Source organism: Manduca sexta, chromosome 24, assembly GCF_014839805.1.
Source record: "Manduca sexta isolate Smith_Timp_Sample1 chromosome 24, JHU_Msex_v1.0, whole genome shotgun sequence".
Taxonomy (NCBI): domain Eukaryota; kingdom Metazoa; phylum Arthropoda; class Insecta; order Lepidoptera; family Sphingidae; genus Manduca; species Manduca sexta.
The window spans coordinates 11,483,976-11,503,699 of record NC_051138.1 but is presented as its reverse complement, the minus strand read 5'-3'; positions in this window follow the sequence as shown (position 1 = coordinate 11,503,699).

Here is a 19,724-nt window from a genome sequence, read left to right as displayed (position 1 = left end):
TAGGTTTATTTTTACCTGACCATAAGGAAGGAATATGATTATAGCATACACAAATTTGTAGGTGCACCGCTTGATGAAGTTTTTTTTTTTATAAGGGCACGATATATACCGCACCTTATAGTAAGTGGAATAGGGTCCAGACGGAGTGTCGACTGACGAGAAATAATTACCCGCCAGTCGATATAACTGCAGCGGCTTGTTTGTTTACAGTGAACTGTAATGCCGATAAATATACATAACGGCAAAAGAATGGATGTCATGCCAGTTTTAAAAAAAAGGCTAAAGGAAATATGAAACGCTATTGCATTTACGCAACCTCTCACTTCAAGTCGGTTTTTTATAACACAGTAGTTACGTCGGTCCATTCAAGCTGTTGACAAAATATACTTGCAAGACTACCATTTTATTTCTGTATGTACAAGTTCCAGCTTATCTAAGAAAAATGCTACTAACCACAGTGAATTTCTTAGTATGTAATGTAGGCTGATTTCAAACAGAAACATTTCAGCGTTTCATGCTTTTCAATTAGTTTTTATCGTCAGTTTTTAACCTATTTTTATTGTAGAGTCGCAAGCTTGTTTAATGGCTTCAGTAGTAGATAAATGAGTGGTGTGCAGTTTAACTTAGTTTAAATAAACGTTTGCTCGCAGTGTTTCGTCTTGGATAAGGCTCACATTTTTCACCAGCAAAGAGTTCGTTGTGTTTTTTTCTGTTGTAAAAGGAACCTTAAAGGTAATTTGTAGAGCATTTTCTACTACAAAATCGAGTACCCACTTTAGCTTGCCAGTGTCGATTTTAGAATGATATCTAGCGTTTGTGAGTTCAGCAATATTTTTGGCGATCTATCGGCCAAATGAACGCGATGTATTTGTTATATTGATAGCTTATTCGAATATTGAGCTTTTATTGTCACCGGGGTTTATCATTGTGCTATATATATTTTACTATATTATAAATATTGAAGTCTGTAAAAACATTTTGACCGAGGAAACGCAGAAACTCATAAAAGTATAAAATTTGGCACATATTATATATGTCTGGATTCATATTATATTCATTTATTTTTTGTTTAACTTCAAGCTTATTACCTGAGCAACAGTAAATAATTTGAATGATTATATTCTAAACGAAGAAATAATTTTCTTTACAAGCAATAATTTGATCTCTGCCACAATCATTTAGACATTTTCAAAATCGTGCACAACGAAATCGCAGACGCGAGTGGTAGCGTACCACATTTCACAACGAATTTACATATGAAAACATTACCTTGCCCCTTTTACGTGAAAAGCTTAGTTCCATAACGAGTGGACGAATTTGAAATTGTTGGTAAATATTTCTTGACTTGAATAGTGTTGAAGCGTTTGGATGTTTTCTGGTCATAATTTGTTTGGTTTCGTGATGATATATTAATATTATTAATGAAGAATATACAGGGTCATTTTGAAATTGCGTTACTAAATTAAACCAAGTACTGGTCTTCACATTTGCTGACATAGTGCCATAAATCATCCAATAATAACCATAGTACACGAAAAATCATAGTTTTAGTTTTTCTGATTTTTTGATCATTTTGTACTTTAACCCGAATATGGCGTGTGCGTGGGTGTATTTATGGCTGAAAGTATGATGTTACCACTGCAACGAATTCTTTTAGACTAGTAGTAGTGGCTTTAGGTCGCGTTAAATTAAAATGACTTTTTATTAATATTTATTTTGTTCGTAAAGTTACATTTTTTTATTTTACATCTACGCCTCAAGCAACTTATTGGAAAGTGTTATTTCCAAGTAGATAAGTATGTATTTTCATTTAGTAGCGCGATGGCACAATGACCCTGTATATCTTATCTATACTATAATCTATAATTAGTTAAAAACAAATTGCCCATATTTCTTCATTCAGCGCATTTTAATATAGTTCTTCACCTCCACTTAATTTTTTTGCGTGGGATTAAGGGGAAAATTTTAACAATTTATTTCAACGATATTCATATACTAAGTGATTTGGCGGCTTAGTTGTATTGTGTCCGGCGCGACTACCGCTCTGATGTCTCGGGTTTAAATTTCGGGGCGGGTAAAGTAGTCATGTTTTTCTGCTCAGTATCAGCCCGAATTCTGAAATAACTTTTTGGCTCAAATCATTGTACTGAAGCATATGCCTTGTAGTGGGCATAGTTGCACCTCTGCCTACCCTTCGGGGTCAAAAAGCGTGACGTGTGTATTTTGTTTAAAGTTTATATACTTCAGTTTAGAGTACTTTCGGGTTAAACTTTACGTATGCTAGACGCAGTATCTTCTGCAGTCATGATAGAAGATTCAATATTCGTATACTCATTCGCGAATATGAGAGATCTAATATTCGTTTTATTACCACTGCATTGTAAGTCACCCGCGCAAATGCTAACAATTTTTTTCATCACACACGACACAAAATGAAAGAGACTAATAATTATTTCCTGTTTCTTCATACTGTCAGAATTTGATACTTGAGCGAGTTTTAAATTTATAACTAGTTAAAAACCGCTTCAGATTATTTAAAATTATAGAACAAAGTTTAACTTTTTGGATAACATTTCTTGCATTATCACAGTTTACATCCGAACCAACTTTGACCCAGTACTTTAATTTAATGTTGTAATTTACAATCATCATAATGCGCTTTTACAGCGTTGGAGAAATTCAAATTTATTAAATGCATTGTGCATTCAGTTTGTAAGAACTTCAGAAAATTCTGCACCTCTTGAGTGTTGACGGAATTTTGCATTTTTTAACGGCTGAATTCTGAGAGGTCTTTTAAGCAAAATGTTATTAACGCTCCATACTTATTCCCTAGCCTGTATTGTTGATGCAATAAACCTAGAGAGAAGTTCGAGATGGCATAATATTATCATGTCTTTCTCCCACGGTTAACTCAGAGTAACAATTATTTTTTGATGCGTGAATGCGTATGTACAAAATAAAAATTAAATAAAATATTCTAACCAATTATTCCACTATATTCGATACAGAGAGTCGAGATTGTTATTACGCATAAGCAAAGTTCGTTAGTAAGATATTAGCAAAAACTAATAAAATTCCTTTTAAAACTGATACATAATATAAACACAATATTTTAATTTTTATTAGGAAAACCGCTACAATGATTTGATGGTTAATTAAATTTTAATGACTTGAAAGTTTTCGAAATTCAAACTGCGTCGACAGATGGCGCTGAGGCAGATTTAAATCACGCTATAGCAATTTTCAAACTACAACTCTTATAGCGGCCCATATTTTTTTATATAATAGTGCCAAAAAGTCGAGATTATTACTTTTCAGAAGAAGTGACGAGGGCTCTATAATTGATTGCAAGAGGAGGTATGGTATATGTAAAATAAACTAGTGGAACACCACCTCGGTATCCTACTTGTAAAAGGTTAGGTATGGGGCCTATACACATCACTAGTATAAATAAGGTATGATTATGTATATTTCTTTTGTTCTGTGGTTACTATTCAATGCAATGGTCTCCCTACGTAAACAGATCGGATTCTGTGCCGAAAAGGGCGTATCAGGAGCACCCTTAGCCTGCGAAAATCTATGCGGAAAACTATGAATGTGGAAGAAGCGACGTAGGTATGTCAAGATCGTAGTATATGGAACTTAATGGTCTGTCTATGTGTATGGAATAAGCGTGAGATTGTGTATGTACGTATATGTACATGTATTTATGTATGTACATGCATAAAGAAATAATACAGAATCTAATATATTACCAAATTAAAGATCCATAGTTACATTTCATCATGCTACAACGAAAATCAAACAAAGCTTCATGTGGCGAACTCGTATGTGCACTAACTCTACGCCAACGCTGACAATTATGAAAGAAAATCAAAAGTTCTGCCTGTTTGATGCAGATTCAAAATTATTGTGGGAACGTCAGCTCGTCTTTACAAATATATATATATATATATATATATATATATATATATATATATGCCGTACATTTTAAATTACGCGGCCAGACAGGCAATAAAAGGGCCGAGCCGCGGCCGCCAGCGCTACGGATATTTTAAAAACACTTGGAACAAGTTGTATGTTATTTTTCATATGTATTAGACGTGTTGCAAAAGTAATTTTAAAATTTAATCATAAGATTCGTTTATGCTAGTGACTAGTTTTAATACTTATACCAAATAGAATAATAGGAATACTGTGTGGTCTATGCCTGATTTAAAATCTGTTCAATGGTCAGAACATAATAGCCGGGAAACAACTATGATAAAATAATGACAATCGATGACATAATGAGGTCTGGTTCATATTGAGGTGATGTAATATCAAGTGAATTAGTAAGTTCAATTAGTAAAACCTAGTATATTCAACGTATTCTTTGTAAATTTAGATTATTTTATTTTTATTTTATTTTATTTTATTTTATTTAGGAAAACAAACAGCACACATTAATAACATTTGAATTAAACATAATAATTTTTACATTAGCCAAACAGTTACCACTGAAAACGAGCGCGTCTCGTCATCAATTTATTAAATAAAAAAAACAGCAGACTACTGCTAAGAACTCACGAAGCGGTTTTTAGCCGCGCTCGCCGTGGACGAGAAACATCTGTTTTATTTCAAAACTCAGGACGACTGCAAATCTGTGCGATTAACAACCGTCGCGGTTGCAATTATCACACGCAAACTTGGTGGGCGATTATCGCAAGACAGACGGTTGCAAAACGGGCGGTTAACGGTCAGTTGAGTTCCGGAATAACATGGACACACCATAAACACTAACGATGCCACGTGTAAAAACAAGTCATTAGAGCAAAATGGCGACGGATTTCCGACTAGGTACTGCAGTCGCACACCTACTGATCGCAGAGCGCGCGGGCACTATCCGCCGACGCTGCGGGTGCGGCGTACTGACCGCGCCCGCCGCGGGCGTAAAACGCGTTGTGAAATGTGCATTTATTTTTGACATATATATTTACGTTCTATAGGAATTGCGGGCTCACAACTGCGGCGGGCGCGGATAAATACCGCTTCGTGAGTTCTTAGCGTACCGCGTCGTGTGGATTTTTTGTACGTAAGTGTGCTCAAGTTATTTGCCGGTTATTACACCAAATATGTCAAAATATTCATAGATCATAGTTCCTCATCTTTAAGAAACGAAATATTTAGAGGTTTAATGGTTTATTATGTTTACGCAAATGTCAGATTTAAATAAAACAAATTTTCGGATTTTAATCGGTTATATGCGGTTTTTTATATATCAGTCCGACCCGGCTGCAAAGTCTTCGAAACGTCAGGAGAAAAATAAAATAGAAAAACAGTACACTACACTAAGTTATCGTGCATAATTATATGAAATTATCGTGAAATATTTCGTAAATATTTACGTAGCTTTTAACTTTCATAGTTTATTTAAAGTATGTTATCTCGTGGGAGGCCGGGTGGAAAGATATTCATTTAGGTTACGAGGCTATCAATTTTGGCTGTAATCGTATTATGCTGGCGAACTTAAGCGGTAACCTAATTTTTTCACGTTTCTGATATTTTGTGTATCTTTTAGCTGGATTTTGAGTGCTCAGTTCAAACTAGCTGGTCGTGGGATATATTTTATATCCACGCGGATGGCAACCTTCGTACACAAGGCGTTCAACCCGCCATAGTGGCCCACATAAGTGTGTGACGTTCCGTGATCAGCCTGTATATATCCAGTTCCAACAGGTCAGCATAACTCTGTCGACTGTCGAGGAGTAAACATTTCTCGTCAGTCCACATTCTATTGGACCCCACATACCATCATGTGTACAGGGGTCACTGCTGAGTCCGTAAATAAAACTTAATGTTTTATACCAATCTCATTCATTAACATGCGTAGAATGACAAAAATCTCGCCATTTTAGGCATTGTGTAATATATTCTTAGTTCACAACACCTGCATGATTATAGATACTTATCTAAATATTGTTAAATCATAATATTTCAACTTGAAGCATAGGTAAACCATGGCCATTCATTAGCTAAATAAGGAAAGAGGTTGACTGAACATCTATATATATATCATATAGTGCGCGAACCGTCAATGCAAGCACATCTATTTGCATACGCTCCGTAATTTTATTGTTGAAATAGTGGATAAAGTTAATAAGAGTACTATATTTTTATTACATTACAACTTATAAACATTGCAGAAGTGAAATATAAAAACAGGGTGAAAAATAGTGTTTTTAAAAAAGTGATAATACGAGAATATAACAATTCAAAATAATTAATTTACTGACCTACGACAACTCGTGCTATCTAAGCGTCGGGTGCGTTGCCAAATTCCACGCTCAATCCATGCCGCGTTGCCGCTCTGTACACTACATTTCTTTCGCCTAAGTTCTGCACATTAAGCTAACCCCGTGCCACGTTGCCAGATTGAACAGAGCATTTTTAATACAATTGATTGTGATTTATAGAAAGCGTTTACTTAATATGAGTCCTAAACAAGGTAACTGCTGCGCGACATGTACAAATATAATCACCGACAGAAAATTCGTCTGTTGCACAAAGTTAAATTGTAACAAAAGATATCATCTTCTCTGTGTCAACATCCCAAATGTGAGCAGTAACATAAGGGAAAAACATGGAAGTGTCCTGATTGTGTATGTCAGTCGAAAAGAAATAGCTCTGATATTGAAAACCCCATCAGTAAGTCCGATACTACATCGCACAAAGACATCGATTCGCCTCTATATAAACTGACGGATGAAATACGTTTGTTGCGTCTTGAAATAGCATCCTTGAAAACAGAATTTGATGTAGCCATTACTGCCTTGAGACGCTGTGAAAGCAGGATTGAGGAATTATCATCTACGCTCTCCTCTCAGGAATGCAGACTGACAGCAGCTGAAGAAAAATCTAACAATATTGTAGACCTAATGAATGAAAATTGTATACTACAGAACCAAATTAACTCTATCACCCAATCAATGATGTCTAATGAAATTGAAATACTCGGTATCACAGAAGCAGCACATGAGAACCCCCAACACTTAATGAAAATTATAGCCGCCAAAGTGGGTTCGCATCTATCGGATTCCGACATTGATTATGTAAACCGCGTAGGTCCACGTCAAAAATGCGACAATGAAAACTCCACGACCGCTGGTAGTCCGATTTTCTCGCCGACATGCAAGAAGACTTATTCTACAAGTCAGCTAAGTCACGACGGCTAACTACGGATGACCTTAACATAGAAGGCATAACCACCAACATTTATTTCAATGAAAGATTAACTCGAGCCAACAGGATTTTATTTCGTGAATGTAGAACTCGTTGTAAAGAAGCTGGATTCAAATACTGCTGGACAAAGGGCGGATCCATTTTCGTCAAGAAACACGATGGCAAAGACTCGGATGTTTATCACATCAAATCAAAGGAAGACATCGATAGAGTTCTCCAAAGCCAGCCAAAAACTTCTAAATTATATCCGCATGCCCAGGGAGTAAACTGTCAGTATGTTATATACCACAACCTTGTTTTAGATTGTTCTTTTTATATTTTTGTTTTATTTTTTGCCTATTTTATAACAAGTTTAATTTTATTTTATATTTTCATATTTTTACACTATACACTTACACACTGAATACACAAAACATACATACCAATACACACCAAATAAAAACATACACAATGAATAAAAAAGCTACTGAGGTTAACGAAATCCATGAAATCGATCCTTATAATAAAGAGACCGATCAATTTAAAATTTTGCGTTGTGCCTTCTCGGTTTACTTTTGGCAAGCATACTTACTTTTTTCGGAATATATGTACTTTTATACAAATAAAATAATAAATAATGGCTAATTACGATATACTAGGAGAACTCGATTCGTCTGTAATGCCGTGCCATATAGTAAGTAAACCTGAATCTTGTAGCGCAATGTTTTCGCATAAATATAATACTAAGATTTTGACTTTAAATATCAGAAGTTTACAACATAATTTTAATGCGTTTCTAACCACACTTGTGAGACTCCGCATGTCATTTGATATTATTATTTTGACGGAGTGTTGGATAAATGATAGTTCCATTATTCCACAGCTAAAAGGATACAATAACTACAGGACAACAAAATACATAAATAGAGCTGGTGGGGTTGTCGCATATGTTAACAACCAGTGGTCGGCACAGGTCACTGAACCTTTGATCGAAGAAGCAAATTGCCTTCAAATTTCTATACGAAACGATATAACCGTACTAGGAATATATCGCTCCCCATCCTTCGTTGACACCTTGCCCTTTCTAAATTGCCCTGTCTTGCACTGTCCAAATGATTAAAGACGCTAAATGTGTAATTGTGGCTGGTGATACGAATATAAACACCTATTTAGAAAATGACTCGGATATAAATACAAGTGCAAACTATCTATGTCTACTGGCTGAACTGAACCTTAAACCAATAGTTAATATGTCCACACGTGGTAACGCATGTCTAGATCATATTCATGTTACGTCAAAGTTCGAAACGCAATCAGTTGTGTGTAATACAGATATAACAGATCATGACATTGTTATAGCAGGGGTAGTTACTAAAATAAATAAATATTCCAGTAAACGAAGATTGATATCCAAAATTGATTACGATTCGGTTAATACTGAATTAAACCAGGTTAAATGGAACGTGGTCATCAATAAAAGTACAATCGACGAAGCTGTTGCTGAGTTTGAATTTATTATTGCTGATATACTGAGTAAAAACACAGTAAAAAAACTAGTAAGTCGCTCAAAATTTACCATCGAACCTTGGATGACTCCTGGTCTAATTAGGTGTTCCAAACACAAAGACCTCCTACATTCTAGGGTTCGCAAGAACCCAAAGGATGAGACCATTAAGCTTATTTACACCCGCTACAGAAATTTCTACGGTAACATTATTCGTAAATTAAAACAAAATTATGATACTAATAAACTAGAAGAGAGTAAACATTGTCCAAAACAGCTCTGGGATACCATTAAAAATATTACACATACAAAGATCACTAAACAAGTACCATTAGAGCTTACACAAACAAAAGATTCTGTAATAAAATCTTTAGATTACTGTAACAATTATTTTTCCAGTGTTGGAAAACAATTAGCAAATAATATACTGTCAACTTCTAACGAAACCCAGGACTCACTTGCCCGCAAAGTAGCAATAGACAATACACCCTTACAATCTTTATTTCTTGATCCCACTGACGAAGAAGAGATTAAATCCTTGATAGTTAGTTTGAAACCATCCAGTGCCCCAGGCCTGGATAGTATGTCAAACCGTTTGTTATACTCCATTCAAAACCACATAATTATGCCCTTAACATTTATTTGTAACCTTAGTTTATCACAGGGTATTTTTCCATCCGCCTGGAAAATGGCAGCAGTTACTCCTATCCATAAATCAGGGGACAAATCTGAACCTAGTAATTATCGTCCAATATCACTTTTAGGGCCTTTTTCTAAAATTTTAGAGAATTTATGCATAAACGCCTGATAAAATTTCTTGACGAACACAATATACTATCAGAAAGGCAATTTGGTTTTCGTGTAAACAAATCAACGGAAAACGCAGTTGACTTAACGACTAAAATTATTGTAGAACAATTAGACAAAAAACAAGCTTGTATAGGCGTTTTCCTTGACTTAAGCAAAGCTTTTGATACGGTTTGTATTCCTATTTTGTTACGAAAATTGGAACTCCTAGGTATTAGAGGTATTTGCCTGAATTGGTTTCGTAGCTATTTAATTAATCGGAAACAATGTATTAAAATTAATCAAGATAAAAGCAATCCATGTAGCTTAGAATTCGGCGTTCCACAGGGAAGCATATTAGGTCCTATATTGTTTATTTTATACATAAATGACATTAAAACCAATATAAGTAATTCTGATATCATATGTTACGCAGACGATACGGCAGTTATTTTTCATGCAAATACTTGGTCGGAAGTTTTTGATGTAGCCGAAAGAGGAATGAAAAACATTGCCATTTGGCTACAAAACAATTTATTGACACTCAATTTATCAAAAACAACCTATATATGTTTTCACAAAACTAAAGTTTCGGCCCCACCGTCCAACATGAATATTCGAATTCATACCTGTCCTAATTATTTACACTGCACCTGCAAAACTATCAGCAAATCTCACAGTATTAAGTACCTTGGTGTACTTATTGACGAAAAACTAAATTTTAAAGAGCACCTGATCACGTCAGCAAATAGAGTTCGAAAACTCATATACATTTTTAAAACTTACGCACTTCAGCTTCCACTGAACTACTTAAAACTGTTTATTATGCAATCTGTCAATCTGTAATATCGTATTGTATTATAGTTTGGGGTGGTACAGCGGCGTCATATATGATGTTACTAGAGAGAGCACAAAGATCGGTGCTCAAAGTGACCTTTGAAAAGCCTATATTGTATCCAACTACTAGTCTTTATAAAGAAACTCAAGTTCTTTCAGTCCGTAGTCTATTTATCCTGAGAGTTATGCTAAATACGCATCGTACCATCTTAGATTCGCCTAAACATAAAAACATGTTACTCGATCGTATATATAAACTACCCACATCACAAGTAAACACATCTTTTGCAAGAAGATTCAGTGCCTTTCTTCATCCCCATATTTATAATAAAGTAAACGGTAACGCAAATTGTATAATTAAACATTGTTCAGTCAGAGAAATAAAATTTAAGGTCCAGAAGTGGTTATGTTCCCTCGAATATAACGACATTGAAGCACTACTTAAAGTAGCCCAGTAGCTCACTATAACACACCCGCACACACACACACGCACACACACACACACACACACACACACACACACACACACACATGACACACAGACACTTCAATACGTGTACCCTCATTCAACTACACGTATTATACACCCACAAACTCAGACCCAAATTTATAAAACCTTGCATTGATGTTTCGCACTTTACTTTATTTTATTATAATGTGTAACGCGGTATGTAAATCGGTCGCCTACGATACAGGCTGTGCCTAGTGTAGGGACCGAGGTATTGTTTTTGTCCTATGATCTCAATTTAATATTATTAGTATGTTACCACCTAAGAGTTATTTGTCTTAGTTCATAAGGAAAATTGTATTTTTGGTAAATTTGATAAATAAAAATAAATAAATAAATATAAACTAATGATTTAATAGTCATTTGAAAATAAAGCTGGGTATATTACGTATTCATATGGTGCACCTCAATTTCTCAATATTCGTTGTTAAAATAAAGATTGGAATGAAATTTGAAACTAAAGCAATGCATTATAAAGACTAACCACGGTTGAAGTTGTTCTAAAATAAAAACAAATATATAATTGTCTAACGTATTTACTAACTACGTCACTAGTTACCAACTTATGTCGTTAAATATGCCATTAAGATGCGCGTCATACAATTTATATTATGATGTTTTTTGCAAATCCAAAAAGTCGCAATTTGTTGGGCACCTTGCTGATGAGCATCAAGCAATCTGGTTCTAAGTTATCAACACGAGGCTACACTTAAAACGAGACCATACTTATATTAACTTTAAATCCAAATTTGACCTCCAAACACCTTTCCAAAAGTTAACGCGAGGAGAAAGCTTATCATTTAAAATATAAAAAGGCTGGTCGTTGCCTTAAAAATTTCATTATTATTCTCGACCAGTTTTACAAAGCTAACCGCATCCACGGTGAATGAAACTGGTGCAATGAGAAGATAATAATCCCGAAGTTCATTTTATTTCGCGCTGGACCGTAATCACAGGATGAAGAATGATTTCTCAAAGGAAATATTTATTGAAACACTTCAAGTCTTTTTCAAAGCTCGCTTCAATTTGTGTTTTTATAATAGCGGAACATTTATTTTAAATACGTCGAGCGGAAATGATCCAAAACATTATTTAGGAAAGTGTATTTGATCGAATTCCGAATATAATTATTCTATTAATTTGTTGCATTCTTATATTCAGGGTCATTATTATATTGCGTTGATAAATAAAACCTCATATCCGTCTTTACTTCTGCTGAAATTATATCAAACATCCGGGAATATCGAATATTTTCCCCAAAAATCCCAGTTTTACTTATCTGAATTTCTAATAGTGCGAATATGGCGCATGCGTTAGTGTATTTCTGACTGAAAGTGTGATGTTGGGGCTGCCAAGAATTCTCTTAGACCAGTAATAAACGCATTAAGGCACGTAAATTAAAATTACTTTTTATCGCTATTAATTCTGTTCGAAATGTACACTTCTTTATTCTACATCAACTGTTCTAGTAACTTGTTTTAAAATGTTATTTTGAAGAAAATATTATTGCTGTGGTTTTACTTAGGACCAAAACGCCAAAATGACTCTGTATATTATAATACTTTAGAGTTTGGGTAAACAAAATAACTAAACTAAAACTTTATAAACATATTTAACTGAATTAGATATTTTTTAATATAATTGACACAAACCACGAAACACAATATATCTGATAGTCCTATGTGTATTGTAAAGACTTAAATTTATTACTTATAAACAATATTATGTTTCTTGTTCTACCTTTTCACATTTCATTGTTATTTTGCACTGTGAACGTTGTTTATAGATTTCACTTTCTAGTATTTTTCTTTGAAAAGAAAAAATATCTTCGCTTTGTTCGCGATTCTTTTGGTGACTGCGTAACTTTTGTAACAAAGAGAAAAAGGGAATTTCTAATGATGAGCCAGCTTTCTGAATTTTGTATAACATTATATATACTTGCTAATTAACATTTTGTATTCGAAAGATTTTTATTTGAAGATCTTTGTGGAAATATATTCGAATAGCTGATTAGATTTTGACGAATTCTACCTCATTTTAAAATAAGAAAAGTGAACAGCTTTTAAAATATTTATTTTATGAAATGACTATTCCGCACGCTGATTCGTGAACTAATTCTATAGTTATTTTCCCACTGCTCAAGAGGCATTAATATAACTTGCTAAAATAAAAGTTGAAAATATTTTATTTTTTTATTTTCTTCGCTAATGTTCCTACATACTTTCTCTATTTCGCAAAGGTCAAGATCTAACCTGAGGCGTGCCTGTGAGAATGTTTCAATTTTTCCGCGATAATAAGGACTGCCACTTTCTTGCCAACTATCTATGGAAAGATGAGAATTTTTGTGTTGGAAGTTACAAAAAACTGCTATGAAATAGAATGAAAATATTATTAGGGTATATAATCTAGCTAACTATGTATGATTTTGTAAGTCATTTTATACGTATCAATTTATCCAAATTGGTTGGATTATAATTAAATGGAAATTCATATTGCAATGAGGAGCGTTGAAGGATTATCGCACTATTTCTTTCTCACGCCCGCACCTTCGTGATAGGTGACGTAACCCCAGTCTATACGCATCTCTTTCTATTTTTTAACAGTTACCCCTTCTATCACCTTTACAGGCTCGATCAAATTATTTGTTAATTCTATCTGTTCTTTGCATTGGATACGGTAATTTTTTTATGAAAGAAAAAAAAAACGTTCCTATTATAATGGCTTGAATTATGTATGTATTGTTAACATAAATACCTTTTATCTACATATTGTTTGAAAATTTCTTATAACTTAAAGCGTGCGGAATTCCAAAGGTAAATAAACTATAAAGAAAACTGCCATTGTTATGAGAAAGTTGAAATGAAACGACTAAAGTTTAGCGCACCTGTTGTTTAATTGTTCACGATTTCCAAGGTGGTTGGATTATGAATATTTATTTTCTATTCTTTATTTTCTCCGTCTGCTGTAGTGGCTGATTCGTGGAATCCAACTTCCTTCTAGATGCAATTTGTATATAGTTTTTGTCGTAGTTCTTTCGTAACACAACATTGAAGGTCTCAAATAGTGGTCTAGGACATTGAGCAATGTGTTTACCCATTAAATGTTGTATAATTTTCTTGCTTTTATATAATACAGGGTAATTTTTACATTGCATTAATACATGAAAGTACATACTCGTCTTTACCGGTGCTAACATTGTACCAAGAATAATATTTTTACCAGAACACGCCGTTCACATCCAGATTTTTTGATTATTTTACAATTCAGTGCGAATATGGCATGCCTAAGTGTACATCTGTCTGAAAGTCTGTCTGTATGTTGCCGGTGCGACAAATTCACTTAATATAGCAGTAGTGGCATTATGGTGTGTAAAATTAAAGTAAATTTTTAATGATATTTATTTTGTTCGTATCTTACAGTTTTATATTTACATCTATGGTTCGAGTAACGTATTGTAGTGTTATTTTTAATTATTGTAGTGTTGTTACATTCATTTACGCAATATCGAATTCCACGAGAAAGCGTATATTATAATCTTTTAAGTATCCCCTCATCTAAAACTATCTTGTTACTTCGCTGCTGTGCCAAGGCTCTGTAGGCAGTATAATGCTCTTGCAAAAACGCATGACCTTGACATCACGGTCATTCCTAAGTGCAGGAAACAAGTCCTGCAAGTATAACGTACTCAAAATAATTATAATTAATCACATTTACCACCACATGTTATAACATAAGATGTTATGTTTTGTAAGAAGTGTCTTATTAAGTTTTATCCTTTTTTGTCTGTTTTAAGTTTCTATATATCTAAATAATACTAATAACAAATATTATTATTTTTGCCACTGTACTAATATATATATTTACATTATTGAAGAGGCACGTCACATTGTTAATTGTACAAATGCTACGACATTGTAATTATTACATGCCGTGTATCCTTCGTTTGAGGTCCTTAAATAAATAAATAATATCAAAGTCTGTATATTTTTAACTAAATTCAATTAATACTAATTTATAAAAAATAATTTATCCCGATTTCTTAAGATTTACTTTATTTGGTGTTAACTTTAAAATTTACTGTTTTCATACAACCCATTTTTAATTATCAAGTAACATGATTCAATAGACTACGTGAAAAGTTAAAGCAGTCCGCTATGTTGCAAATCAAGAGTGTTTAGTTTACGCAATTATTGGAGCGTTATCTCTTTAGTTTCGTCGTACATATGACCTTGGGATAATTATAAGTTTATCTACGAATTGCAGAGAGTTTTCCCACAACATATACTCTGAATTAACAATACTTATACAATATCTATATTTTATTTACTTATTTATACATATATCATAACACCATAACAGTTAATGCTGATGCGATGTTATACAGATTTAATCTTAACAATTGATTTCAATACATTTATGAGCCATTTAAAATATAATAATAGCCAATATAAAAATAAGACAATCTTATTTGGAGAAATAATTACTTTCAGTCTCAAGCATTTAGCTTAGCAGAAGTTAATTAGTTTGAGTAACAGCTGGGACGGAGCGCTTAAGGTACCTTACTATAAATTCTCTGTGTCTATAACGTTAGGAACAAATAAGGCACAGAAGCGACATCTATGTACTTTTATAGACTATGTTTTATGTTAATTAAACTGGTATTTATTGAAGCAGTGAATGTATGATCCTTAATTATTATTTTAAAATTAGATTTACTCGAGCATTCTGGCGGTCAGTTTTTACAATTTCATATTGGAAATAAAGAAAATCTGACCTGCCTTGTGTTAATATACTTACTTGGGTTTACATTATAGCTGTAAGTTATGATATTAAAATGTTTGGAATTGGAGTTTTAAGGCTTCTATAAACCTAATAAATAAATATCCGCTATTAACGGATATCGGCAATATTTTTGCATTTCGGCGGCTCACGCAAGTTGATTATTCGCATTAGCTTCAGCTATATTTTGTATATAAATGGGAATATACTATCAAACAACTTAGCCCATATCAGGCGTTTTCGTATATTAATCATAAACACATAAAATTACGTGCAAATTTATTCACACACTAAAAACTCAACAGCGTCGCTTCTGTAAATAACTTTACTCTTTACGATATAAGTACCGCATACATTACGTGGAATGTTTTACACAGTAATGCCTTCAACAGAAGACGTATTTGCATAGAATAAAATGTGGATATAAAGGTGTTAAAAAATGAACCGTCTTGCTTCTCTCAGCCGGTAATATTGTGGTGCGGAAAGGTAATGAATTTTTATGCTTTGATTTATTATTTATTACGCGACAAACAAGTAAAATATAACAGAGGTTATTATCGATTGTTTCGGATTTATTTCAGTCTCTCTGACAGAAAAAAAATGTTACTGCGTATACCAGACTTTGAATAAGTACTGTATCAGATGGATCGAGCCCGCCAAACTGGCAATCTATAAAAATGCAGCGCAGAATTCAAACGGCTAGGGCTAAAATTTCACCCCTGCACGATATATGTGCGAAAGCAATATGTTCCGCCAGATCAGGCCAAGTTACAGCAAAATTTTATGTCGGCTTCAGCACAGCTTGATGGATGAACTCGCAGAAAATGTATATTTAAAAAAATCTAGTAGAGAAATTAGGTGCGGCGCAGACGCTGGTAATATTTTAATAAATATAAAATTATAAAATAATGTTAATACATTCATAAAACATGTATACCAATTTTTGCATTAATAAATTTGATTGTAAATGTAAAAGGAAAGTTGGCGATAGCAATAAGCTAGGTAGCTATAATTTTCTTTTTCTCATAAATGAATTTCTTAAATTCCAAAATTACCAATTTAATAATATTAATAACATCTAATTTAATATGACTAAGATTCATCGTGATTACTAGCCATTACGAAACTTATCATCTTATCCCATGATTACGAACACAGCGGAGTGCCACTCAGTATTACGTAATGCAAAATTCTGTATGGTGTTGCTACAGTCGTATCCACCGTGTCCATCAGACGAGCGGCATGATCTCGTAATCAATTAACTACAAAAAAGTTACAAGAACAAACAAAAGTTTTTTTTTTTATTGCTTTGAATGACCACATGAGCTTGCCGTTCGCCTGATGGTAAGCGATACGACCGTCCATAAACAGTAGAAATAACATCCAACACATTTAATTACAAAGTATTCTTTGGTATTCTACTGCGCTCGCCATCCGGAGACACGAGTGGTCTTATTATGTCTAGTAGTGACTGGACTGATTACTGGCAACAATGTCTTTGAAACGGCAGACAATAGTGAATATGTGCTGCTGCCTGGCGGCAAAAAAAGATATTGCGGTGGTACCTACCCAGGCGGACTCTCACATATGAAAGACCTGCCATCAGTAAAAAAAAAACAATAAACATATAATAATAATAATAATATCAGCCCTGTATTATATACTTGCCCACTGCTGAGCACGGGCCTCCTCTACTACTGAGAGGGGTTAGGCCTTAGTCCACCACGCTGGCCTAGTGCGGATTGGTAGACTACACACACCTTCGAAATTCCTATAGAGAACTTCTCAGATGTGCAGGTTTCCTCACGATGTTTTCCTTCACCGTTAAAGCGAACGATAAATTCACAAAGAATACACACATGATTTTTTAGAAAAGTCAGAGGTGTGTGCCCTTGGGATTTGAACCTGCGGACATTCGTCTCGGCAGTCCGTTCTACACCCAACTAGGCTATCGCCGCTATGCTTAACATATAAGTAGTCTGTATTTTATAATTAATTTTATGAGCCGGAAATATTTCTCATATATATAGCTAGGTACAATGGAGGTAATGCTGACAAGTATTTTAAAGCGGCAAAATAAAATGCTATTCATATCAGGGGCCTTATTCTCTATCCCGCACGTTATTTTAACAGTGCTTAACAAGCACGTGACACAACGCGTCATGTTTAGGACTATAGAAATTTGACATACTTAAAAATATTCTTAAAACAATCATATACTACAAAAGTCAGTATGTAAAATATTTTCATAGATAAATGTATTTGTATGCTGTAGCTGACCGTACACTCAAAAAGATTTGTTGTGCTATAATAACAGTGGGGTTCAGCTGAAAATCAGTGCTGTTTTGCAGCGTATATAGAGCTGGTATCCCTTCTACCACACATCATGCAAGCAATCAGCTGTGTGCCTGGAATTGTTAACTGAGTGTGTGTGGGTTTTTTTTCTTTTATACTTTTTTGTTGTATTTATGTGTGTGTAGAGAAATAAATGGTTTAAATGGCAATAAAGTAAATACTCTTTATATTAGCTTAATAGGATTACCTAAGATACAATGTTTAGACATTGTGAAGTAGCCCCTGTATAATATACTGTCTTACTGCTGGGCACTGGGCAGGAACCTCCTCGATGTCTGAGAGGGATTAGGCCTTAAGCCATCACGCTGGCCTGCTGGATGGGTATACTTCACACACTCCCAGTTAGTTCAGAGAAGTCAGAATCGCGCGTTTGAACCTTGAACCCGCAGATATTCGTCTTCAATTGAGTACAAGACTTCATGTATATTTTAAATAATACGATTTATCATGTTTATGCATTATTTCAAACGTTACTCGTCTGGGGCTCTATTGCAGCTGGTAGAACATATATCATACTATAATTTCGTTCTTTTACCAACCGCAGTCACTCAATAGTAGAAGAGTTAAGTTCCCAGCAATAGGATAATATAGTATTAAAATATAAACATTCTATTATCATAAGCGAGAAATCCCTTCTTATCCACAAAAAACCCCACAAAAATTACACGTTATTAAAAGCAAACGGCACAATCCGACAGTTATTTATTTACCAAGGAAAAGGGTTCGAAACGTAACATTTCCTTAAAGATATATCGGAGGTTCATTGAATAAAAAGTACTGTAAGCAGGACAGGTTCGGGCCCTTTATTATCATGTCCGGACTGATGTAGGGCGACCCGTATTAGTCAAATATCTCAGACATTCGATGCAAACACGTTGTCCCGTAGACTAAGCGTTTCTGAGAGCTGACAATTTCATTCACCTGTGAGCTGGCCGGTCAGCACAATATCTTTCGTATATTTGCTAAGGATGAAAGTAAGATTTTGCGAGAGGGGATTTTCTGTTTCATATGTTTGTGTGTTCATGTTGGTTGGTTGTCTACTGGTTGTGCTCGCAACTTCGTATACGTGGATTTACATAAATCTCTTTCTGTAGTATTATAAAGGTCATATATACATAAAAAAAATATTTTCCGATTTTAATGAAACATTGGCCAAACTTGACTGAATCGTCTTACATAGTATATTGATCGACATGCATGCTTCGTGTGTATACTAATGTTTGTCAAATTAAGAACCTCTCTCTTTGTCTCTTGAAAGCCTATCTTCTGCTCCTAATTTTATCCTGCCAACTGTGAAAACTAAATGAAAATCCGTTTAGTAGTTTTGAGATGTGCGCTTACAAACGGACAAAAAATAATTCTAAAAATCGCTGATTTGTATTCCATTACTCTTCTTTAGACACTACCTTTCTTATTGCTTTTCTTTCAACATACAGACACACCTAGTTCTGCTGTTTTATTATGTATATATTGTATATTTTTTTTTTTTTTTTTTATAGACTATGCCAATGGGGATGTAGATTAATTGATTTGAAGATACTATCTCCTTTGACCATGTTATAAGAAAAATAATGGATGACCAGCGCGTATTTTAATATAAATAGCACACTGTTTCAATTAATGAATTCAATGAACCATGCTGTTTATAATTTGACTTAGTTCAACAAAATTTTATATAATTTTTTATCTTGTTTTTTTTTTTTTTTATCAGCTATTGTTACACTCAACCCTTCCTTAATCTAAATTCCAGTGCAG